Source organism: Monodelphis domestica, chromosome 6 (genome assembly GCF_027887165.1).
Source record: "Monodelphis domestica isolate mMonDom1 chromosome 6, mMonDom1.pri, whole genome shotgun sequence".
Lineage (NCBI taxonomy): Eukaryota > Metazoa > Chordata > Mammalia > Didelphimorphia > Didelphidae > Monodelphis > Monodelphis domestica.
Genome location: NC_077232.1, coordinates 130,564,085 through 130,590,718, shown reverse-complemented (window position 1 = coordinate 130,590,718; position 26,634 = coordinate 130,564,085). Strand labels below are relative to the sequence as shown.

The following is a 26,634-nucleotide window of genomic DNA, read 5'->3' as shown; positions in this document are numbered from 1 at the left end:
GAGAAAAATTCATTAAGGACATAAAGTGAAAAATGGTTATGGCCGACTATTAAAAGTAAATGCATGAATTGGATTTTGTTTTATAGATTAACCAGTAAGAGACTTCTTGGGGAGGAATCCCAACTTGTCCCTAAGCACTACATTTCTTTTATTTCTATATTTTAATCATGATCTCTAACTCCATTGTCGGGAACAGTAACAACAAACTATTGACTGTATCAGGAACCCTGGACAGCTGCATCATGATTCCATTCTATCAGTGTCCAGCTTATTGGAGATTGATCTTTATTTTCTTTGCCCAGTTCTCCTATTCAATGACAAAGTTTTCAAATAGGCCACAGAGTAGACAATTAAAAGATTCTTGGAAAGTCCACAAAATGGTTCTCATAAGGAGGTCCTCCTGTCCAATCAAGCCCCAGGAATAACTTTGAAACTCTGTGAAGGAGATAAATTGATCTTGATGAGGTTTCCATGTTCAGTGAATGAAAGTGATGAGTATGTGAAAACACTAAAATCTGAGGTATCAAATTAGAAATAATAAGATAAATTCTTTAGAGCTATCAAAACTTCAACTCACAAGTTGACTGTTAGTAACCTGTATTCACCTGTAAATTCCTAAAGGAAACAGCATAGTGTCATCTATTGGTGAATTTCTGGGTATTGCCTCCATTCTCTTGAGTTTTGAAGAATGTTGTGCTTATCATTTGCCAGTGACAATTAAAACACTGGAGAACTTATTGGTGATTCATTATTATTTCAAACCAAAAATATTGGCAGTAAAATCATTTCTGCTCTGTCTCAGGCTCTAGAACTGCACACGATTTGTGTTGAAATACAGAAAATATCCCATTCTGCTCTTTTGGGGCATGGTGCCAGCCATCTCTTTTGTTCTTGCCAATTCATCAAATTCTCTATTTAGTCCTAAATTCAACTCTTTGAATGTTGATGACTGATTTTGCACAATAATTTGGCAAGTGGAATGACTCTTGGGTGTTCCCTTTAGAATGTGTGATCATTCCTTGGTGTACTTCTTGAGGACTACTCTGGATTAAATGAGATCAGAATCCCCACCCGAACACATGAATGTTTGAGTGATTGTTTAGTTTGGACGAGAGCTTCATAAAGTGGAGGAAAGGAGACAGCTGCTTCTTGAGTGAGCAAACAACCCTTTTTGACACATTTCACCTGCTGATAGCCTTTTTCTGATTATCCATTTGTCTGGCATGCAGACTAGCACTCTTCAAAACAGCCATATACAAGCAGAGTAAAGTTGACCCTATTATCCTTGACCAGAAAATTAGTGAGGAGGCCACAAGTGCCCTCTCTCACACTCTTAACAACTTCCAGAGTCCTATTGTTTCTGTGGAATTGCAGAAGGCCACCAGCCAAAAGACTGGAGGTAGGACCTTCTATGACATTCAAATATTATTTCTCTGGAGATTGATTTTATGCATAAAAGATAAAAAAAAAGAAGATTTGAATGTAAATAATCATATCAAAGTGTATTGCTGAGAGAGTGGAAGAGTAGAAAGAGAAAGATCCCTGTGAAGCAAGATTGGTTTGTTTTTTTTTAAATAACTTCATGAAGTGGGTAGAATTTCAGATAGGCTTTGACAAGTCAAAAAACCAAAATGAGGGACAGTATGAGAAAAGGTATGGAGAAGAGGATAAATATAATCTGTTTCTTGGTCAATGAGTTTTATTGGAGGTTCAGGCATGTGTTGGAAATAATAAAAGAGTAAGTTTTGTGAATTCTTATTTATCAATCATATTTTTAAAAAGTTAATGAATTTAGAGTTAAATGCAAGAGAAGAATGGATAGTTTGAGTGCTGTTCTGATAGCCAGAAAATATAACAAGAATTATAAGAAGTTCTCTAGCAAATCAGAACCACCTGATATAAGATATAAGATGATGTGGACAAGATATGCCTGCAGGGAGAGGTTGCTGTGTGCACTGCTATAGATTCAATCAAAATTAAAGGCTTCCATTGGCTTTTTTTTCCAAAATCTCCTGCTCTAAGTAGTATTTCTGTTTATTTATAAAGTTCCCAAACTCCTACCTCTAAGGATCATTGACTAACAAGATTCTCTCCACCAGATCACATCTGATAATCAATATGACTAGATATCTATTAGCAGATATTTCTTCCTACCATCTTCCTCTTCTAAATATTCCCCTGCAAATAGATTTTGATCAAGGACACATGTAAAACCCAGTGGAATTGTATATCGGCTATGGGAGGGAGTGGGGAGAGAGGAGGGAAAGAATATGATTCTTCTAACCAAGGGAAAATGTTCTAAATTGACTAATTAAATAAAATTTTCTAAATAAATAAATAAATATTCCCATGCATCTGCCTTTTCCTGTCCCTTCTTAAACCTTTTTAATGCCAATCCATCACTGGAGACCTAAGAGATTGGTTATGTGTGAGAAGAAAGAAAATAAAATCCATACTCTTGATCTCTAAGATTTTGTTCACTTTCCTCAATTAGGCAGGAAACATGTTTTCTCACATAAGACAATGTCTCTCCTATGCAATGGAAATGTTTTTCCTAGTCTCTCCTCAACCCATACTGCACACTCATCACTATGGTGAAGCTGGCCACGTTCTGTCATGAGAAGAAACGGCAATACCAGGATGTTTAGCCCTCCTCGAGGTCCATTGAGAATGTTTTATCTCTCTCTAGCTGTATACAAAATGAGTAACAAAAAGGGTTCCCCAGAAATTATCATTCATCAAGCAAATACAAGAGAGAAATGGGCATTCAGTGTATTTATGCCATGATTGATTTGACTGATGAAGGATTTGAGTGGAATAGAATGGGAAAGAAAGATAATAGATCAATTGATAGATATGTGGGTGGATAATGTGTGTGCATATATGTGTGTGCACATATTATGTGTTGTGCTTCACAGTGTGCTCTCTCCTTCTACCCTTCCACTCTCTTACCAACACACACATATATACATCCATATTTCACAGCCAGGCATGTTTTACTTTGTTCAGAACTAATGATACAGATATAGATATAAATAAGTGTATTTATAAATAATATATGTACATACATGCAAAGTAAATCTTTATACATGAATGGTAAAAATGTTTCACTCTACTGATCCTAGAAAATATGTCTTGCTCATTTCAGTGGACTGTGATTTTGTGGAGGGTACAGATGTTGAAATAATTCAAGACTCTAAGAGCTAGGGGTTTGGAGTTCTTGGTAGATTTTCCCAGAGGAACTAGACTTTAGATGATTCTAGTCCAAGTTTGAATGAATAAAAACTGCTGCCACTAATAGTGACAGTGTCACAAAGGACACTGATATGCCTCCACAAACCAATGCCTAGTGCCAGAACTAGGAATTCATTAGCCCTGTAGAGAGTGCCAAGAGATGTGGCATCCTCAGGAGACAGTTAGGAACTATTAATCACCAGAAAATGGAAGGAATGTGAGGAGGAGATCTAAGATGAAGGAGGAGTTTGTAGAATAATAGAAGAGGGTCTTTATTACATGAGATGGCTCTATGGAATGAGAAAGGAGTAAAATACATGGCAATGAAAGTAATGTGACCAAAATGAACACAAAACTATATATACATGTATATAAACATCAATAATTATTACACAAATTCATATAGAAGTGTCTGTGTACACAAATTACATATAGACATATATATACATACATACAGGCATGCATGCCCCTCATTCACACATTTAAAAAATTTTAAATTAAACGTGGAGGAACCCAGGACTACAGTGGTAGGGCCAAGTTAGAAAAGAATGAAAGTGGGAAGAAAGATAGCGAACAAAAATCAGAACAGCAGGACAGAAATTGTAATCTAAAACAGAAATGCATTCAGTGGGAAAGAGGGAATGGGGTTCCTGACCCTTCCTTCTGTTGCTCTTACTTCTACTTTCAGTGATTATGCTGCATTTTCCTTTCTCAGGATAGTCAGTCCTTAGACAAACAGAAGAAGAGGGCATAAGAAGGGAATTATGGAAGGCAGAAAGCACCACCACACTCTGTATATGTATATGCACCACACAAACACACACACACCAGGTATTGGTGCTTGGTTGCCCCTTGTCAGTTGTTACATTCTAGTCCAAACTCTCCCAGTACCTCACCCTGATCTGAAAATCATCCTGAGTTCTTAAAAGCTATACCAACCAAGTACAAGCTCTGGCATGTCCAGCCAACTGGAAAACCTTCAAGTCCAAACCCAGAATCAGATCATGTGGCAGTTATTTGCAGATGAGGCTAGCTAAGCAAAGAGAGATACTTCACCAGGTTGGATACAAGAGGATGAATTATTTTAGCCATCACAATGCTTGGAGTTCATCTATTAATTTATGGGAAAACTTGCAGCCTACCCTGGAAAAAAGGAATACTCATAAAGATCAAATCTCAGTCCCTTGAAGTATGGAAGCATTACCTTAGGTGATGCCAGTAAATTCCGCTGGCCAGATGCACCTGCACTCAACAACTCCCAAATCCCAGGATCTTTGATCGGGTGTGTGCTGGCTGATTCCTTTTTTGGGTAGCAAAAGAATAAGAAGTTGGTAGCAGTTGTCACATGCATTCCCTGCAGAATCCAGTCTTCTGGCAAGATCTATTGGGCAACATGATCTCACCTTAAAAGAGCCGCACTGAAGTTCATTCAATGTTTATGAACATTTGATAGCATCTTAATATGGGTGCAGATCATTTTAGATTTTAAAAATAGTGAGATCCCTACTCCATCGGTAAACACCCCAGGCATATCATTTACTCCATAGGGAACTTTGAGGTGCGAATTGTAAAAATAAATGATGATCCTTACAATATCAAACCTTATTTTTCCATAGACTTCCATTATATTTCACCTAGCCTGGTGCTGAGTAGGCAGTCAATAAATACTTGTTGACAGAGTGGTTAGAAAACCAGAAATGAATTCCTCCAGGGGGAAAATATTTGTCCCAAGACATAATAAAATCATCTTCGATAAGAATAACTGACACTTAAATGGCGTTTCAAGGTTTACAAAGCACTTTACATACATTATTTATCTTAAAGCATATATTGAAATTCAGGAATTGTTAGAGGATCCCAGGGGAAAACAACATGATTAGTGTGTCTTCAGGTGATAATCTATCCTAAGAATAGTCATGAGGCTATTTTAGAATTTAAAAACTGTTGAAATTAGACAGCTCCCATTTTCCTTTTTTCCAGCATCTAGGTACTGGTCCTTCCATTGTGAATGTGCTCAATTCAGCTAGTCTGATAAGACATGTATCTAACAGTTAACCAAACAAATAAATCTGTGTCGGTTATCTGCTTTGTACAGGGGATATGGGGAAATTTGAGGTCTAGGACCTGCCCTATAGGAGCTAAATGTCTATTTGGGGATATGAATATATATATATATATATATATATACATTTCAAATGAAAAAATTCTTGGTTTGAGGTAGATGATAGAATAAATATCTTCATTGGTTTTATTATATCTATTAGCTTAAGTGTTATAATCTATTCTTGGGATGAAAAAGTCACTTTTTTATTAATACAAACATTTATATCCTTCAAGGCTAGGCAACTCCTTTTAGGGAATTTCACTAAAAAGTCAATTATGGAATTGTTAACCAATTGGGCATATTCCCCTTAATTCTGTTTGGAAATTCAAAGACTATTCCATTCCCTTTTTCCTTCCCTGTCACCAGCACCATGGTTTCTGAGTCTGGTCAGTCAGGACAAGGCAGAAAAATACTTTGATTCTATTTGCCTCCCCAGAGCTCTGAAACTGGTATTCCATGCGAGTCAGAGAGAAGATCCAGAAAGTTCACTGGCATTCATATAAAAGTTGTTTTAAAGGCATTTTCAATTAGTCAACATAGCTCCATGTTACAGATGGAAAAGTACACAAAACAAGCAATACAGGAAAAAATGTGTCAGATTTAGAGAACAGTAACAAAAATAAAAACCTCACCAGTCCTTGAAAAGACACCGAACAAAATTGATTTTCCGCTACTTCTTTGCGACTTGCTCACATAGCCCCATCCATCCTCTGTGTCCCTCTCCTCTCTCCTTGATTGGGTGTGACTGGTTCCAATCTGTGTGAGAGGTAGAAAAGTCAAGAATAAGGCAATAAACACGACCAAGTGATGGGATGGGAGGACGTAGCTAAGCTTGCAATTTGAAAAGGGGGTTAGAACAGAAAAGCCCACGTGGGGTAATGGCAGAGATATCTTTTTCCTTCACCCAGCTGTGATATAAGAATAAAGGACTGAGGTCAGAGATATATGGAGAAATGTGTGGCTTCTGTACCTGCTGGTGGTATACAAGGAAAAGAAGAGAGGAAACCCAGCGATATCATTAGTATCAGTAAATGGTGTTGACCCAGATTGTCCAAAATGTCAAAATCAGAGCAATGGAGAAGCAAAACAGATACATTAAAGACTAGGGAGGATCTAGATCACCCAGGATGGGAGTAAGTGGGTGCCATTCTCTCTCTGTTCAATACTGCCAGGAGGAGGTTTGAATCTAATCTCTCAAATGGTGTTGCTGGGTTTTTCTATGGCTTGCCTTTAGACAAAAATGTCGGCAGTTGCCTATGCATGCATCCTGAATGATGGTTGTTTTAGTAGAATTGATTTTTATTCCTTTTACTTCTTTAGTTATTAATAAAGACATATATATGTATATATATTAATGTTTATTCAATAGACTCCATTATGCCATTTTGGAATGAAATACATAGCAGGAAGAAGAAGGATAGAGTCTCTTTGTGGAAGAGGATATGAACCATAAGAGTCTTTTTGGAACTCTAGTCTAACAAGACAAGCAATATCACCCATCAAAGAGATGGATTTAAGGGACAGAGATAGTCAGTTCTCTGAGAGCCTGACATTTGCCAAACCTTCCTCAGATAATGGGTAGAATTCAGAACCTGTGAATAGCTGTCGAACTTCATAGATTCTGGATCACTCTCCTGGTCAGTAACATCACCTGGTGATTAAACTCATGTTTGGACAGTTAAGGGTGTCTGGAGAGAGGCTATAGAATATAAGTAATAGTTAAAGTACAAAAAGGAGAATTATTGAGCCCTCCTCTTCAACTATGTTAGTAAACTATATGGTGTAGTAAAAAATACTAGATTTGGAATCAGAGGATCTGGGCTCAAATCCCTACCAGTATGTAGTAAATTAATTTTGATCAATTAATCTCACCTGAACTCAGTTCTCTTCTCTGTGAAATGAAGAGGTTAAATTATATGTCCCTTCCAGCTTTAGTAAATGCTACTCTTTCTCATGTAATCCAACTACTTTACTGAGAAAATTAGCAACATATTTGTAGGCTTCCTTCCCCTTAAAACCTCTCTACATCTTATCTATCCTCTCCTCTTCTCAGAGGGTGACATGGCTCTTTTTCTTTTAAATGGTAAGACTTGTGATCTTTATCTCACTATTTATTTTTTCTATTGGGAATTTTTCACATTGATCTCTATATTTCTGAACTTCAGTCTTTCCATAATTAATAGTTTCTTCCCTGTTGCTAACAAAAATACTTGGGAACTCACCTCATTCTCCATCAACTGGGAAATTGCTAAACAAGTTGTGTATATGAGAGTGATGGAATACTATTGTGCTCTAAGAAATGACAAGCAGGATGGCATCAGATAGAGCTCAAAAGACTTACAGAAACTGATGCAACATGTAATGAGAAGAACCACAAAAACATTGTACACAGTGACAGCAATATTTCTTGAGAAACAATTGTGAATAGCCTACTTATTTTGAGCAATGCAATGGTCTAAAGAAATTGCAAACTCATTATGAAAAATGCTCTCTGCTTTCCTAGAAAGGATTGATGGAGTCTGAATGCAGACTGGAACATACTATATTTAATTTTCTTTCTTCTTTTTTTCATTTGAGATCTTTTCCTCAAAATGACTAATACGGGGAAATGTTTTGTGTGCTTGTACATGCAAAAAAAGTGTCAGATTGCTTACTATCTCAGGGAGGGGAAAAGAAGGGAGGCTGAGAGGGAAGATCCCAAGAAGGGAGAGAATTTAGAACTCAAAACATTAAAAAAATAAAAGTTGGAAATTATTGTACATGCCAGAGGGGAAAAAATAAAATACCATTTAAAATAACCATCCCATGATCCTGCCATGTCCTCAAGCTATCATCCAAGCTCTTTCCTATCTATCAACCTAGGTATTAGACCTCTCCTAGCTGTAATCCTAATCATCATTTTCTCTTCATCTCTATTTTTAAGAAACCTTTCTTGTCTAAACTTCAACAAAGTGAAGAAAAGACTACAATTGGGACAGCTAGATGGCTCAGTGGACAGAGCATTGGCCTGGAATCAGTAACACCCGAGTTCAAATTCAGCTCAGAAATATTAACTAGCTGTGTGAACTTGGATAAGTCACTTAACCTCTGTTTGTCTTAATCCTCTGGAGAAGAAAATGGCAAACTATTCCTGTATCTTTGCCCAAAAACAAACAAACAAACCATAAAACTAGGGTCTTGAAGAGTCAAACCAGACTGAACAATAACACTTTGTGCTCCACTTCCTTTCTACCCCTGTACTCTTCAGTCCCTTGCAGTTTGGCTTTCAATCTCATCAATGGACTGAAACTTCTTTTTAAAGGATTTTCAGTAATCTCTTAATCCCTAAATCTTAGGGTCTTTTCCAAATTTCCCAATCATTTCCCTTTTCACAACTTCCACTTTCAATACTCAGGACCTGCCTCTTCTTTATGCATCCTCTCTCTCTGTCCTTGGCTTTTACACTGTTTCCTCCTCATTCTCTTTCTGCCTTTTCCCTCTCACTCCTGAACCCTGGAAGCATGGCTCTTCTCCAAGTGTCTGTCCATGATGTACCTTTTCAGTATTATTTCCCGCCATATACTCTTCTTGGCTTTTACCTAGTAGAAATTTGACATTCTATCTGTGTTTGGGACATTCCCTCCTCATCTCTATCCTTCAGAATTCTCTTCCTTCAAGATTCAGTTCAGGGACCAGTACTTCTCTATAGCCTTCTCTGATCCCTGTAGCTGAAAGACACTTCTCCCCCTTCAAATATTCCTTGAGTACTTTATATGGATTTCTGCCTTGCTCCATCTCACCTTCCTATGTATTATATTCAACTATGTATTTGTCACATATCTCCAACCACCCACTAGTCCGTGAGGTCCCTGAGGGCAAAGATGATAGCACTTTTTAATTTCTGTCCCTAGCATGGAACACTTAATATTTTATTATTAATTTAGTTTACTTTAGAAAATTTATTATTATTAATTTATTAGATTAATAGTAAAAGAAATGACCTTAAATATAAAATAAGAATAGTTTGAAGGGTTTTTTTTTTTTTTAAAGGTGATAAAACTTTGCCAAAACCTAAAGGCTCTGGAGGGGACTTAGGAGGATCTGGGTTCAAATATGACACTTCCTAGCTGTGTTGCCCTGAGCAAGTTACTTTACCCTGATTGCCTAGCCCTTGCCACTGTTCTCTTGTCTTAGAACTGATACTAAGAAAGAAGGTAAGGGTTAGAAAAAAAATAAACCATAAAGGTCCTAGAACTCATTACTTCCTCATCTGAGTATATGGTGACTACCTAGAGATTTTCTATGATTTCTGGACTATTATCTTGTGCTTACTTGGGAGATTTGGGTTGTGGTGGTGACTGTCTAAATGATATGGACCCATAGTAATCATCAGTATGTGGAAACTTCACACCAATACAGTTCAACTTCTCCATAATTTACATTCTTAGAATTGACTGAGGTTCCCAGAAATCCTCTGGCTTGCCTATCATCCATCATCTAGGATTCCAAACTGTATCTTCCTGAGGACAAGGCTGGCCCTCTTGTCCACCGCATTAGCTGCCTCTCTAATTAATTGCTTTCATTCTCAGTGATTTTAACCACAAAATTATCCATTTTCCTGAAAGCCCATTTTCTTTCTCTAATCACCATGATTACTTCCACTGCATCTTCCTGCCTCCCCTTTGGAATCATATTGTTTTTATATTCTGGTCTCAATTAAGTGGGAAAACCCCTTGCCTTAGAGATAGCATCTTAACGTGTAATCTGATGTTTTGCTCAGTTTATCTTACAGTCCTGAATTTGACTCTGATGATTAATTCCTATGTTTGAATCCTTGGCCCCAAAGCAGACTTTGCAAAGGAGCCCTTCCTTTCTGATGACCGTGTTCATAAACAGCCTTGCCGTGTATTCCCGGCCAGCCTTCCCTTTCCAGGGGCTCCGAAGCCCTACTGGGGCTGCTTGGGCAGTACTTTCCACCTCATGATTAATTCTTATGAACCCAACTTGGACCTTTGGCTTTCTGGCTTTTGGCTGACTGGCCTAGACATTTCTCTAGCCTGAGATAGTTGGCTTCAGTTCTAATTAATGATCGGTTGTTATCAGCTCAGTTTAGACTTTTTGCTCTCTGACTTTTGGCTGGGTAGCCTAAACACTTCCCAGATCCAAATAACTGACTTCAATTTATGTTTCTCTTTTTGGCATTGTCTCCGCAGTTCTGATACGTTCCCGGATCTAGAGGAAGATTTTAATTGTTTACGGTCTTGATTAGTGAATTTATCGGTGCTTTGATATCTTATCATTTATAATGCTAAGTGACCTAGAAAGGAACCAGTGTTTTATATTGCTCTCCTGGGGTATTTGATTCAGTTCTATCTGAGGAGTTACTGTTTGGCTTTTCTTCTTTTACTACTAAGTTCCTAATTATTTCATTAGAGTTGAACTTTAAACTATCACTATGCCTAACCCTTTAGCCTCCCTTTGGTATTTATCGTGTTGTAGAACTTTGTACTGTTGATTCAAGCCAGCCTTTTCTCAGACTCCCTTGGCTGTATATCTGAAGATGGCAGCCCCTTCAGACAGTTTAGTCCCCCCAAACTTCCAAACACTGGACACATCACATCTCCGGCATTCCTCGTGCTGCTTGATAAACTCTGTCTCTTTGCTCTCCATCAGATAAGTGAATTCCTTGGGCATCAGAGTCATCCTTGAGTTCATTATACCACATAGCCCTGTCAAATGGATCCATTTCATATGGAATCCTAAATTCATTTTTATTGACATAAGGTTTTTTCTGTGCTATTAAATTTAGTCCAAGATTTTTTACTCATTTCAGAGGTCCTAACTATTTACATATTTACCAAAGATGTTGACAACGGGTATGGATGCTCCAAGAAATTAATTAGTCACCACATATTTATAAAGAGAATGAAATAATCCATATTCTCAAAGAGTTTATTGGAGGAGACATATATATTTATACATAAATATATACGTGTATATCTATGTATATGTACAGTATATACATAAGGAATATCAAGTATTTAGGTTTGACCAATTTGAGAGCTTAGGTTAGGTGAGATAAAAGGTTTCCCTGCAATTAAAGGAAAAGAGGGATTTTATGAGCTAGAGATGGGGAGGAATACATTCTAGTTACGTTGGATGGTCAGTGCAAAATCACAGAGATGGAAAACAGGATGCCATGTATGAGGTATATAGAGAAGGCTAATTTGGCTAAATCAGAGAGTGTGCAGAACTATATGAGACTGGAAAATAAGGTTGGAATCAGGTCATGAAGGACTTTAAAATTCTGACACAAATGTTTATATTTGAGGCCAGAGAAAATAGAAAGCTACTGGAATTTATTGAGTAGAAGGAGTGATATGGTCAGATCTATTTTAAGGAAAATCATTTTGCCATTTGTATGGAATATGGACTGAAATGAGGCAAAGCAGAGAGACCAATTAGGAGGACAATGGAATAGTCTAAAGGTGATGAAAGACAGAGCAAACTATAGCTGTGGTTGTATGAATATGGAGTAGGATCAGGGTACAAGAGATGTTGGAGAATCAGAAATAGTAAGCTTGGGCAGCTCATTAGAAATACAAGGAGAAGGAAAATGGAGAGTTGAGGATAAGACGGAGATTCGAAACCTCAGAAACTGGAAGATTGATGGTGCTTCTTACAGACAAAGGGATATTTGGAAATGGGATGACTTAAGAGGGAAGATAAGTCCTGTTTCAGACATGTTGAGTTTGATATATCTCCAGAACATTTAGCTTGTCATGTCCACTTGCCAATGGGTGATATAGAACTAAAGCTTAGAGAAGAGAATGGGGCTGGCTATAGAGATCCCGGAGTTATCTGCATAGAGATAACAATACCATGCGAACTAATGAAGTCACCAAGAAAGACAGTAGAGAAAGAAAAAAGGGCCCACGACAGAGTGCAGTAGACCCATAGGTAGCAGATCGAATACAAATGATGGTGCCAACAAAGAAGACTAAGGAGAGGTCAGATAGGATTAGTAGAACAAAGAGACAAAATAGTGTCACAAAAATCCATAGAAGAGAGAATACCATGAAAGAGAGGAAAATCAAGATCTCAAATACTACAGAAAAATGAAGGAGGATTAGGCTTGAGAAAAGGTCATGAAATTACTCTCTCTGGAAGAACAAAGAGAAGAATGAGATTGGAAATGACAAAAAAAAAATAATAATGTAGACCCTAGTCTCTTGCTTTTACATCCAGGGGAGAAAAGTCTATGAACCCTTTGGCTTTTCTTCCACTCTGGTTACTGTCATCCCATCTGCCTGTAATCAGCAATGAGGCTGTCCACTCCAGGGGCAACCCAGTAGATCTCTACCCCATTCTAATGGCCTTGCATTGACTCTCCTTCATCTGTCCCTCTTGCCATTGCTCCCAGCCCACTGGTCTTTTCCCCAAAGTTCTGAGCTATTCCAGGTGCCTGGTGCTCCAGCCTTAGATGCTGAGAGAAAGATCACATACCTCAAATTCCCTGTGGTGCTTCCTACATCTTATGATGAGCTAAATGAATTCCCCCACACAATTCTAAGTCAGTGAGCATTATTGCGCATAGTGAAGCAATAACCTCAACTGAGGAATGAGACTGTATTGAGTCAAATGTCTTTGGAAAATGCTTGAGTTTACTGGACTCAGATGGTAATTGATAAGTAAGGCTAACTCCAGCCAGCTATTTTAATACAACTAACTTCTAACCAATATGAGTTTACTAAGGAATTAGTACGTCCAAAGATTGTACTAGACACCACAAACAGGACCAACAAAAACAGAAATTAAAATCAGTCCTTGCCCTCTAAAAGCTTTCATTTTATTAGGCAATATAGACAAGTGAGTAGATTTAATAATTAAAAAATAATTTGAGATGGAAGAGAGCTAGATCAGGAAGGATTCCTTTAGGAAGTAGCACATACTCTGAGTTTTGATAGACACTTGGTATCTTTGAGGCAGAGATAATGACGGAGTGCATTCCAAGCATGGAGGACAGCTGGGCAAGATACGAGGGAAGAGATAGAATATTGAGTCCAGGAGATAGCAAATAGACCAGTTTGGCTAAAAGCAAGAGTGTGCAAATGAAAGTAATGTAAAATGTCTGGAAAAGCAGAAGGGAGATGGTTTGTGAGGGGTTTTAAATGTCAAGTTGAAGAGTTTGTATGTCATACTGGACACAATGAAGAGTCACAGACCGTTCTTGAGAACAAAGGAAATATAACCTGCACTTTAGCAAAATTATTTCAATAGTCCTGTGGAGGATGTATTGAAAAATGGAAAGACTGGAAAGCAAGAACTTAAAAAGGAAGATGTTGAAATTTTGTTGGGGAGAGATAAAATGGAGCTGCATAAGAATAGTGTGCTAGAGTCAAGGGGGTGAATGCAAGAAACATTTTGGAGGAAGAATCAACAAGATTTATCAGCAAAGTATTGCTGAAGAAAATAAGTAATGGCTTCTTAATAGAAACAAATGAGGGGGGCAGCTGGGTAGCACAGTAAATTGAGAGCCAGACCTAGAGATGGGAGGTCCTAGGTTCAAATTTGACGTCATATACTTCCTGGCTGTGTGACCCTGGGCAAGTCACTTAACCCCCATTGCCTAGCCCTTACCACTCTTCTGCTTTAGAACCAATTCACAGTATTGGTTCCAAGACAGAAGGTATGGATTTAAAAAAGAAAAAGGAAAAGAAAAGAAAGAAAGAAAGAAATGAGGGAAAGACCTGATTTTCCTCTGCAGCCATGTAAAAGTCTCTGCTCCCTTTTGATCTCATCCTATCTCATGCCACTCACTGCTATGAGAGTCAGATATGTTACCAATCCTGTTGAATACAGAGAAAGTTCAAAGTCTCCTGTCACCTCCTCCATCAAATGTGGGGTTGATGGGACAAGGAAAAGAAGAATATCTACTTATGGTGGGAGAGTTGGAGTTAGAAAATCTTCAAATTCTAGCTTTGACATTTATTGCCTGGCTGACCTGAAGGGACCCCAGAGGTCATCTGTAGTCCAGCTACTTCATTTTATAAATAAGGAAACTGAGGCCAAGAGAGGTTATATGATTTACCTAAGGCCACATGATCATGAAAGGCTTCTATAGGTAGAAGTCCTTCCTGATCCCTCATATTGTTAGTTCCTTCCTTCTCTTGAATTATTTCTAATTCATATTGTATATAGTTTAGTTGTTTGATGTTGTTTCCCTCATTAGATTGAAAGCTCCTGGAGAGCCGGGACTGCCTTTTCATTTTCTTCCTTTCCTCAAAACTCAGCACAGTGGCTGGTAAATGGTAGGTACTTAATTAATGCTTATTGATTGACTGACATGAGCAGAGCCAGGACTCAAATTCAGATCCTATGCTTCCAAGTTCAGAATTCTTTCCACTGAACCACAATGCCTCCTGAATTACTAAAACTCTCTGGGCTTCAGAAACTAAAAAGGTTGTACTAGACAAATTTGAGAGCTCTTCCACCTCTGTCTATGACTCAAATAGTTCCTCCTCTCTAGCTTTGTTTCATCTCAAAGATGTCCATTATGATCTATAATTTTTAAAAATTAATTAATTCATTTGTTACATTAAAATTCCCAAATATCTCTCCCTCCCTTCCATACACTAGAGTAGGCATCATTTGAGGAAAAAATTAAAATTACATATATATAAGCATATATGTACATATAAAAATATAAAACTATGTCTGACTTTTTGTTGATCAGTTCTTTCTCTGGAAGTGGGCATACTCAAATTATTCTTCAAACAATATTCATGTTGCTGTATATGATGTTCCCTTGGTTCTGCTTGTTTCAAAACTCTTCATAATTTTACAAAGGTCTTTCCACATCTTTCTTTTCAAATTAACCTACTCATCATGTCCAAGTGTCACAGTAGTATTCCATCACAATCATATGCCACAGCTTGTTTAACCCCCAGTTGATGACCATCCCATCAGCTTCCAGTTCTTTTCCACCACAAAGGGAGCTGCTATAAATATTTTAGAATATATGGGGGGAGGTTTCCCTTTTTCCCTGATCACCTTAAGAAATAAACTTCATAGTGGTATTGCTGTCTCAAGAGATTACACAGTTTTATAACTTGTTTGTTATAATTCCAAATCTCTCTCCAAAGTGGTTGGATCAGTTCACAATTCCACCAACAGTGCATGAGTGTACCCATTCTCCCACATCCCCTCCAACATTTGCAATTTGGCCCTTTTGTCATTTTTGATAGGTATGAGATGATATGATCTGTAGTCTTTTATGGTCACCCCCTTTAAGCCTTTCCTGAAGTACACAACAAAAATATTTCTTTTTTCTGAACATCTCTCTTTTTTTTCCATCAGAATTGTCTGGGCTATAAGTTAATGGTATAAATAAGAATCCTAGAAAATTTATGTCTACATATGGAATCAGAATGTACATAAATGTGAAATTACATTTCAACCCCATTGGAAAGACAATTTCTCTTGCTCAAAAACATATTATAAATAGATATATATATTTATATGTGTATATATGTATATGTATGAATATATGTGGGTGACTTGTTTCTGAAATGGCAATAGAAGGCTGAGTTGAGATGTAAATTGACTTTGTGGTTTAAGGGAAGGGGAAAGTTATACTCACTGGGATTTATTTCATAATTATTATTAAGATTAGCTTGTTAATATGAGGGTTTCATTGTTCACTTTAAGAAAAAAATAAAAATGGGAACAGATTGGGGCATCTCCATCCAGCATTTTTAGAGAGCTATGTTTTCTTCTGTTTCTAAAAGATAAAAGGCAATAACTCTTTTCACATTCTTTTTTTCTATTTCCCATTTTCTCATACTTTTTCTTCTCTTAGTTTCCTATTCACATTTTTCTTTTCTTTCTTATAGCTTTTGTTCTTTTGAAAATGTCTCCTAATGAATTTTCATTAGGGCTTCTGAAACAAAAAAAATATAAAAGAAGAGATGGAAAGAACCAGAGAAAGAGAAGTAATTTCTAATTAATTTCTGAGGCTGCAATCACCATCTCTTATGAGTTACCCTTGTAAGTGACCTACCAGTCCTGCTTTTAGTGCAATCTCTGACAAAGTATAATTATTGGGGACGGTGGGGGGTAGAGAACTCCGTACGAAGAGCAACTCCCTGAGCTTCTGGTGTATGCAGAGGAGTGCTTTGAAGGAGTGTGCACGCCAAGGAGATTAGAATATATTTCTAAGGGCACTAGAGTCACATCTAGGAGGAACCTGCTCACCAACCTCATTTCAGAACTACATGGCCAAAGCAAGCCTAAGAATGAACCTGAGTGAGCAAGGCAGTAGCATCCTTCAGATGAATGCTTGAAATATGAACATAGACACTGGCTTAGATCCAGAAATGAGTCAGTTAAAAGCTGTAGGGTGCTAGAAACCTGTCTATTTTATGTCATTGCTCTCTGACATGTGTATGGTCATAAACTTCCTCCCATCCTGAACAAATAAAACAATAGGAGGCTCGATGTCCTGATCCCATGGAGCCACTGCCATAAGCCACCTTAACAAAGAAGAAAGGAAAGTAACCTTGAGTCCATATGAAAGGAACTGACTTCTTTGGGCTGTTTGGCTAAAACAGCTGCATCAATTACTCTATAACTGGTTGCTTTCAAAAGGTAGGAAAAGGAGACTAAAATTTGTAAATATTGTTCATTTTTAAGAAGACTGAATTTGTTAACATAGCCTCTCTTCCTTCAGTTTGTGAATTTCTAAAGGGCACAGACTGAACTTCTCATGTTCTCTGTCATCCTGTGCCTAGAACAGGGATGTGTCCATCATGGAAAAAAAGTTATTTTAAAAATAATAGGGGAGCTAATTGAGTCAATCATAATAATAGCTTACATTGGAGAGAAAGCATGATGCAATGGAAAGGACCATAGACTTGGAATCAGAGGACCTCAGCTCAAATCTTCACTTTGTTACTTACCACACTGAGCCAATCACTTCACATTTCTGGAACTCAGTTTCTCCATCTATATAGCCAATCACTTCACATTTCTGGGACTCAGTTTCTCCATCTATTCCATCTCTAGGAGTTGAACTCATTGACATCAAAGATTAGGAGCTCTATTCTTCTTACTGAAACAATATCCACAAAGCAAAAGAAAACTTTTTTACATTTAAGACAGTATATTTTAAGATTAGCAATGCATCTAGGTTACTGAGTGCCCTTTGGATATTATCCTGGGAAGAGGCAGTCTGGCAATTGCTCCTGCAGGTGCTACAGCCACAGCTACTGAAGATCAAGAAAAGACAATTCTTGCCACCAAAGTCCTTAGAACTGTCAAATGGTTCAACATCGTAAACTGATATGATTTAATCTGTGGAAATAACACAAATTCCTGCTTTAACACAGCTCTCTAAGGACCACGGAACTTATCCATTTGACTTGCAACTGAAGACTTCCATAAATGTTGTCTCTACTATAAGAATATGAACTTCTTGAGAGAGGGACCATTCTACTTTTCTATTTATATTTCCAGTGTTTGCACATGATAAATGCTAAATCAATTTTATTCATTCGTCCAGTGTATTTTAACTTTAGATCTTTTCACAAATGGTTCCCATATTGGTTTCCTTCACCAACTTGATTAAGGATCAGAGAGTTTATGGCATTGTATCACAGCTCCTAGCAGAAAAATATTTGGACAAAGAATCAGGAAAATGGCTTCTGAGGTTAATATTTCCATTAGTCTTGGATGTGATATAAGGCAAGTCAGAGAACTGACCATTTTAATCTGGAAAGACTTGCAAAGATCCTTTCTTCTTCTCTTCTCCAAATCCTGCCCCTACTTAGCAAGTGAGGAAAATGAGGTTTCTAGAGATTACGTGACTTGACTATGTGTGTAGTAGAGCTAAGAACAGAGACCAGGTCTCCTGCTTCTTACACCATTGTTCTTTCAACTACTCTGAAAAGCCTGTAAAGGGCTAGACAAGGTGACACAGTGAATAGAGCACCAGACCTAGAATCATAAAGATTCATCTTCCTGAGTTCAAATCTGACAATAGACACTGACTAGTCATGGGACCCTGGGCAAGTCACTTAATCCTCTTTGCCTCAGTTTCCTCATCTGTAAAAGAAATTAGATTTTTAAAAAGGCAACCGACTCCACTATTTTTGCCATGAATACTCCAAATGGGGTCATGAAGAATTAGAGCAAATATTAAATTCTCTAAAAACCATTTAACTGAGCCCTGGACTATTTTATGCAGTAAATTTTATGTATAAAATCCTCAAATGCCTTATGTTTTCTTGGAGGTGTCCCTGGGCTACTGAAGGCTGTCCCAATGGAATACAAATTCTAGCAGGTTCTACCAAGCTAGAAATACTGTTCAAGTATAAGTTCAAGTATGTGATGCTATCTAAAGACAAGCCTAGATAAATTGAGAGATCATAAATCTCAGTATTACATTATGACAAATAGTCTAATTGTGAGTCTGTCCTGAGAATTCTGTAGAATTCTGTAGAATATATTTCCAGCAAGGTGGCTTTCCCAAAAGTAGACTGTAGTGTCTTAATAGAAAAACCCAATTCTGGAATCAATGGAATAGATTAGGTAATCAGCACATAGAAGTAAATGATCATAGTAAATTGTTAAGCCAAAAGATCCAAATTTTTAAGAGAAGAATCTATTATTTGACCAAAAAAAAAAAACCTACTGGCGAAACTGGAAAATAATATGGCAGAAACTAGGCATAGATCAACATCTTGTACCATATACAAAGGTAAAATCAAAATGGACACATGATCTAGAAATAAAGGATAATACCACAAACAAATTAGGGGAACACAGAATATAGTAACTGTGAGATCTATTGATAAGGGAAGAATTTATAACCAAATAAAATGTAGAGAATGTTATCACAAATAAAATGGATAATTTTGATTACATTAAATTTAAAAGATTTTGTACAAACAAAACCAATGCAACCGATATTAAAAAGGAAACAACTAGGGGAACAAATTTTATGGTAAGTGTCTCACAAAGGTCTTATTTCTCAAATGTATAGTTAAATTAGTCAAATTTATAAGAATACATGGCATAGGGATAGCTAGGTGACAGTCAAATAGGCTAAAAAAAAAGAGAGAGAAAAATGATAAATGCTGGAGGGAATGTAGGAAAATTGGGCCACTAAATACACTGTTGATAGAGCTGTGGACTAATACAATCATTCTGGAGAATGATCTGGAACCATACCAAAAAGGTCATAAAACTGTGTATACCCTTTGACCCAGCAATACCACTACTAGGTCTGTCTCCTACAGAAATCAAAGGAAAAGGAAAATAATGTATGCATACAAAATATAGCAGCTCTTTTTGTAGTGGCGAAGGAAATGAAGGAGATGCCTATTATTTGGGGAATGCTGAACAAACTGTGATATATGGTTGTAATGGAATATTATTGTGCAATAAGAAATGAACAGGATGATTTCAGAAAAATGTGGAAAGACTTACATGAACTAATGCAAAGCAAAGTGAGCAGAACCAAGAGAAGATGGTATAAAAGAACAGAAATACTGTACAATGATCAACTTTGAAGGACTAAACTATTATAAACAATGCAAAGATCCACTACAACCCCATGAGACTCACAATGAAAAAAAAAAGTTGAAAGAACTATGAGAGTCTGAATAGAGACTGAACCCTACCATTTTCTACCTTATTTCCTTCAAGAATTTTTTCTTGCATGTGCTTTATATGTCTTCTTTCATGACATAAGAAATGTGGAAATATGTATTGCATGACAGCATTGGAATAACCTAAAATCAGATTATTTATCAACTCAGAGAAGGGAGAGGAGAGGGAAAGAGTAGAAAATTTCAATGACAAAATGTTAGAAAACAATTGTTTAAAAATTGTTTCCACATGTAATTGAAAAAATTAAAAATAGAGAAAAGAAAATAAAGAATATAAATAAATAAAAGAAAGAAAAAAGAAAGAAAGAAAGAGATAAAAAAAAGAAAAAGCCACTTCTGACTAAGCCTCAGGGGTTACAGTATGGTGTGGTGGGAAGCACTCTAGATTTGGAATCAGAGGGCACTGCTTCAAATCTTGTCTTTGTCAATTACTCCCTGTTTAAAATTGGACAAGTTGCTTCCATCTCTGGACTTCAGCTGGCTCACTTATACAATGAGATAGTCACACTCAGTGATCCTTTAGTTTTCTCTGTATTTCTAAATTTATGACCCTGTGATCCTCTCCGGGTTTACCTGCATGGACCCAGGCATTACAAATTATCCCCCCAAATTTAGAGGTAGATGCTTAGAACAAAAGATCTTAGTTTTCCATTCTCTCTTGCCTATTAATGCCATACAAGCTTAGCTTGAATTAAGATTAAAACATGGGTTTCAGTCCTTTTGTATTCTACTAGGATTCCTCTCCTAAAAATGTAAATGAGGATCTGGCTTTGGTTTTCAAGCTAGAATGTTAAATTGTTTCCCCACCCTCCTCCTTTTGAAAATCTTTCTGTTCCATTTGGGACATCATAAAGTGCTTTCTGGGTCTAACCCTACACCTGTAGGTTCCCCCTAGATGTTAACTAAGTACATTTCTGGTTAATTTCATCTCCTCTAAACGATACTCCCCTTCCTCTAAGCCTTCTACTTGACCACACAGGGACATCCAGAGATGAGAACACTTAGAGAAATGATAACACGGCAGACCAATCATTGCGAGGAACTCAAGGAAAACACCAGGTGCAGAGCACCACCGAGAATGTGATCTGGGAAAACACTTGTAAATCAAACCAATCCATGGGAGTGAAATGATAACTCACTGGGGAAAAAAACCCGAAGTGGTAATAAGGGTAAGTCATAGCAAATCAACAACAAACTAATCCCTAATGCCCTCTCCCTAAACTAGGGTGGGCATGATGGAATGCTTGGGCTAAGCATGAAGAGACACAGAACCCAGGTATCCTGCTTACAGTTAGTTTAGAGACTCTCTCGTATTTTATTCCTCAGACATTCCATTAGTTCCTGAAACTGAGCTCTATCAGACACATAATCTGGGTTTCTTGGGGAAGATCGGTTCAATCTTTTTAGATTGCTTCCTTTTATTCTTGGCCACCAGTATTCCATCTCAACAAGAATTTATTAAGGACTTGTTGAGGGCATGTTGCTGCCCTGAGACCTGAGGATACAATGAAAGGTAAAAATAGCACCAGTCCTCACCTTCATCTCACATTCAAATGTAGAAACTCTAGGTAGAGCAAAAGAGAGGAAGAACCCTGGTGCCAGCTAGAAAGAAGAGTTAATATGGCCCTCAGAAAATGTATAAGAGAAGATGGAAATCTAGTCAGTGGCAGAAATAAGAGTGAAATAAGGGTTTCGCTTATTTAAATATAGGAAATATAAATATAGCAAATTTATCCAATTACAATTATTACAAATTATTACAATTATTACAAAATACAATTACTAAATAGTTTCTGGTCATTTTCTTTTTTTAAGTTTATTTATTTATTTAATTAATTAATTTAGAATCTGGTCATTTTCTAAACCCCATTGCCTAATATAGTGCCCAATGAGGCTCATGAATCATGTGATTTAGTGGATGAGTTATAGACACTTACCATAAATTTCCCATTGTTTACTTCCAAAATATAAACATCACAGCTTCCCTGGAACTTACTACAGGTAGCAGCTGCTCAGGCAATTGACAAAACCATTGAAGAGGTACCATATTGATTTTAATATATATTACATTTTCTGAAAAGAAAAAAAAGCCTGGTATGAAGGGATGGGCAAAAATTGTATGCAGATTTTCCAGATCACAGGGTGCCACATATAGGCAGGCACATCAGAATATTCTTTTCTAAGAGATTTCATTTTGGTGGGGTGATTAGATTTGAAATAAATATACAAATCATATTGAGTCATACACATATAAGTATATATGTATGTGCAAACATATGTGTTTCTATGAGCAAATGTGTATGATGCTCATACACAGGGAAAGTATTTGCCTCAGATTCAAGTCATATATGTGTATCTGTTTTTACATGTGTGTATACACATGCTATCTCTTAGAAAGGAATATACACGTGTGTATCTGCATGTGTGTTTCTGTTCCATCATTTCCAGTCATGTACAATTCTTTGTGGTCCCATTGGAAGTTTTCTTAGCAAAGATACTAAATTAATTACCATTTCCTTTTCCAGCTCATTTTACAGATACGAAAACTGAGGGGGGGAAAAAGGTTAAGTGACTTTGCCCACAGTCATACAGCTAGTGTCTAAGGTCAGATTTGAACTCAGGAAGATGAGACTTCCTGACTCCAAACCCAGTACTCTACCTACCTGAGTCACCTAGCTGTCCATGATTATGTATGTATGTATGTATGTATGTATATTTATATGTTTGTTTATATACATATGTATAGGTATATAAATATACATTCATATATGAATGAATATTTATCTTTGCTCATACACATAAAGAAAAATATATTTATATCTAGATATTCTTTTCTAAAAGATCTTATATTATTTTATTTTTTATTAATTTATTTTTATAATATTTTTCCATGATTCATGATTTTTCCCACCCCTCTTCCCTCCCCACTCCTGGAGCTGACAAGAAATTCCACTGGATTATACATATATTGTCACTCAAATCCTGTTTCCATATTATTCATATTTATAATAATCTAAAAGATCTTATTTTAGAGATGTGGCTGATATTTGAAGCAAAAAATATTTGTGCTCCCACTGACTATTTAAGTGATCTTCTGTATATTGGAACCATTATGCTGAGTTTCTGTAGACTTGATAAAGATTTCTTAGCCTTAAGATTAGTTTTAGATTTCATAACCATAATTAATGATTGTGAAGAGATCTCAAGTTGGAATGAGAGGACCTGAGTTCAAATCCCATTATTTAACATGTGTGGCCTGTGATAAGTCACTTACCTTTAGGGATTTTGTTTTAATATCATATATAAAATGAAGGGGTTGTACCAGAAGGTCTCTAAATTCCTTTCTGACTCTAAGTTTTATGATTTAAATCCCCAAAATGAAGTAACCCCAAGATTAGAATTCTGCCTATCAAATAAGATGATCCTTTCCGACATTCTTATTTTTCTACAAAAGGTTAAAATATAATCATAATTAAAATATATCATTTAAGTATGAATTTCTTTTAAAATTTTGGAAATCATTTCTAATTTTTTGATATTTCATACTGTGCTGACTTCTTTTTGGTGATTAATATTTATCTTAGAATAAATCCAGATGTGCCATTTGGAGACCAATTGCTGACAGATTGAGAAAAAAAAATCCCTTTGAGAAAAGATGCTTAAAATAGTAGCAATCTTTTATATACATATGCATACACTTATATATTACATATATATACATTATAGGCAAGTCACACAAATAATATTTATTTCAGAATGTGGAATAAAATAACAATATTTAGAATTGCAAGGGGCCTAAAAAAGCATCCATTTTACACATGGAGTTAAATGATTGGAACCCATCAGGCAACTGAAATTTGAACTCAGAGCTTCTGACGCCAGATTCTTTTCTCTTCTTTATGGCTGCCTGGTATAGTACTGCCAAGAAATAAATCAATAAGAAGAGATCATGGAATTTTAATGAAGCCACTGCAGTGATTTGGATTTTTGAAAAAAAGCCAGTTGGCTTTCCTAAAAATCTTTGGCCTCAGATTCTGATTACTAAACCAACTAACTCTCTCAAAAATATATCTCTTATTTAAAAAGAGGGAGAGTATAAAATTGTAGATGGATTGGAACAATTTTAGCACCATTACTGGAAAATAATATAAAATGCATATTCTAGTCACTACAGCCAGTAAATTATCTTTTTATTAAAAGGGCAGCACATGAAAAGTGTGACAAGTCCTCTTAGTTTTAACTCTTAGCATAGCAGAACCAGGCTCTGAAATTTAAAATGTGCTATAGAAGTGAAATAAAGAAGTTGACATTCACTCAGGGTTTTTGTTCAATAATTCTGTATAAAGGGCATGTCTCACATTTATAAAATAGACCCGTAGGCATTTAAAAGGGTTTTAAAAAGCCATCATTACATTTGACCATGATCAAGTTTATTTTTATCTCATATGAAGATTATTCATAATCAATAAATAAAGGAGATTCTAGGATTCTATGAACTAGGACCCCACTGTAGATCTTGGTGTTCCCTAAGGATAACGAGAGAAGACTATTTTCCACAGTAAAATGTTCTCAAATTGTTTGTAAAAATAAACAAATTTATTAGTTAGTTAATGAAACAAATTAATTAGTTAAGAAGAATTTTTAAATTGTACTCTATCAAATATGCTAGATCTTGTTGTACAGATCAGAGGCAGAGTGAACCTTCATAATTCCATAAATATCAAATAGATTTTTTTATTCTGCACTTCAAAACAGAACTCTAGTCTATTTTGGGGGGGGGGTCATGCTATAAGCCAGTTATACTAGACATGATTTCTCCATTTTCCATAGACTCCAGAGAAGTGTAAGAGCACTTTTATAAGCAAAACTGAAGGCAATTAGAGTCACAACTAGAAATTCCATTTTGAATCTCATACCTAAAAAGTTTCCATCATGACTATTCCAGTTAGTTTCAGTTCAGCTTAGTAGGAAGATCCCTAATGTATCATCATCCCCCTCATCTCCATTTTTCAGATCAGAAATAAGACTGAATATAACTTATCAGAATTTAAAATTTTCCTTGAGTTCTTCTTAAGAAAGAACAGAATGTATGAGACAATCTTTCTCCCTTCATTTTTCATTCTCATGTCATTAACCTTGGAGGATTCATGATGATTGACAAAACCCCAAAACCAAAGTCTTCATTCTGAAGATCTGTAGTTGGATTGTCCTGTAGTTAGAAATGTTGCTCACCATATGAAATATTCAGCAAGGTTAAACCAACCTGTCTTACAGTTTTCCCTATGGTTTATCAATTATGTCACTTTTCTAGACCTGTTTCTTTATATCTATTAATAATATACTAAATCCATTATATCTATAATAAAATATCTATTAATAACATAATAAATCTATTATATCTATAATAAAATATCTCTTATTTATATATGTTTACATTATTAAAAATACAAAATAAAGGGACTGATTTAGATGATCCATTTCTAAAGTTCTAGCCTTCTGTTTCTGAAAATTAAAGAATAAAAATTAAAATAGTAAGCTTCGCTGCCTTCCTGAGAATGTAATTGGATTGGCTGTTAGTTGAAAGTACGATTTTAACAAGATCTCACTTTAATTAGGACCCATTTTTTTCCCTCCAAGAATGCCTTAGCTGAAAAGTGTTGAAGGGGCAGTCTTTGTAGAAAATTTGGTTTTACGAGCTTTTGCTCCTCTCCTGAGAATCTCACAATTTTACACAACTTTATTCTCATTTATTGAATACTTTCATATGGCTGGTTTTCTGCATCCACTACATGAAGTGAAATGTTTCCCAAAATGCCACATTGGTCTGGTTTCCCACAGAAAAAGGTCGTTCTGTGCTATTGAACGTTGCCCAGATTAATTTCCAAAACCATAACTAGAACTATCTTAATTGTCTCCCTGCATATATTAAAATATACAGTAGCCTATAGTTTTCAGTCTATAAATTCAAAGGTCTTAGAAACAAGCTTTTTGTAGGCCTCTCCAGGCCTAATTAGGCCTCTATGATCCTTTTTGGGCACAATGAAGTGTTATAAAAATATTTCCGTCTGGAATAAGCCTTTCTTACATGAGTTTTCAATTTGATTTGATGTCTAGAAATGTTATTGGCTGTCCCACTATGCTTCCTAATGATGATAGCGGCTTCTATTCTTAAACAGTACTCCTCAATGGATATTAGAGTTCCAACTGATCCCTAAGGGGAAAACCAAGTAGTTAAAAAGAAGTTAAGTGTTTGAGGTTAGAACAATATATTTTAATTCAATTTTATTTTATTTTCAGTTCTGAATTCTCTCCCTCCTTTTTTCCCCTCGTTTGCTCGTTAAGAAGATAAAAACAAAATCCATTACAAATATTTATAGTTATGCAAAACAAATTCCTACATTAGCCATGTCCAAATGAAAAAGAAAGAAAAAGAAAATATGGTTGAATTTGCACTCAATTCATTAACTCTCTGTCTAAAAGTAGGTATAACATGTTTTAGTACGAGTCCTTTCAAACTGTGGTGGGCAATTGTATTGATCAGAAATCTTGAATCTTCCAAGTTGATTATCTTTATAATAGTATTGTTATTGTATAAAGTGTTATCCTGGTTCTGCTCACTTCATTTTGCCTCAGTTCATTCAAGTC

At 36.2% G+C, this 26,634-nt stretch overlaps 1 protein-coding gene across 1 annotated transcript in view; it reads right to left on the bottom strand.

Moving 5' to 3' along the window:
* SHISA3 (shisa family member 3) overlaps positions 1 to 26,634 on the bottom strand; it is a 47,567-nt gene that overhangs the window by 16,277 nt on the left and 4,656 nt on the right. Inside the window, exons 2-4 of the mRNA XM_001373039.4 lie at positions 21,927 to 22,062; positions 17,278 to 17,429; positions 5,971 to 6,094 (exon numbers count right to left, since the gene is read on the bottom strand). The gene's annotated coding sequence lies outside the window, so the exon portion shown is untranslated. The remainder of the gene's footprint in view (positions 1 to 5,970; positions 6,095 to 17,277; positions 17,430 to 21,926; positions 22,063 to 26,634) is intronic.